The following is a 590-nucleotide window of genomic DNA, read 5'->3' on the forward strand; positions in this document are numbered from 1 at the left end:
GTTTTTTGGGATGCATAAGGTGTGATACACATCGACTATCTTGAGAAGAGCAAAACCATCACAAGTGAATATTATGCATCATTATTGGACACTTTGAATGAAAAAATTAAGGAAAAACGGCCACATTTGAAGAAGAAAAAGGTGCTCTTCCATCATGACAATGCATCACATTCATCATGGAAAGCTCAACAAAAATTGGGTGAATTGGGCTTTGAATTGCTTCCTCATTCACCATATTCTCCATATTCTCCCTTCCGACTTTTTCCTGTTTCCAAACCTGAAGAAATGGCTCGGTGGAAAGAGATTTGGGTCAAATAACGAAGTAATAGTTGAAACAAATGCTTATTTTGAGGAGTTTGATAAATCATATTTCAAAGAAGGTTTATTGAAATTAGAAAAACGTTGGAATAAGTGTATTGAGCTAAAAGGAGACTATGTTAAAAAATAAAACGTTATTTTGTCAAAAATCATATTGCTTGTTTCATTTTTCACTGACTTATCAATCCACCCTCGTACATGTATTCGTACAAACGTATATGTATAAACGTACGTATAAATATGTGTGTGTGTGTGTGTGTGTGTGTGTGTGT

The sequence above is a fragment of the Trachymyrmex septentrionalis genome, unplaced genomic scaffold, assembly GCF_001594115.1.
Source record: "Trachymyrmex septentrionalis isolate Tsep2-gDNA-1 unplaced genomic scaffold, Tsep1.0 scaffold108, whole genome shotgun sequence".
Lineage (NCBI taxonomy): Eukaryota > Metazoa > Arthropoda > Insecta > Hymenoptera > Formicidae > Trachymyrmex > Trachymyrmex septentrionalis.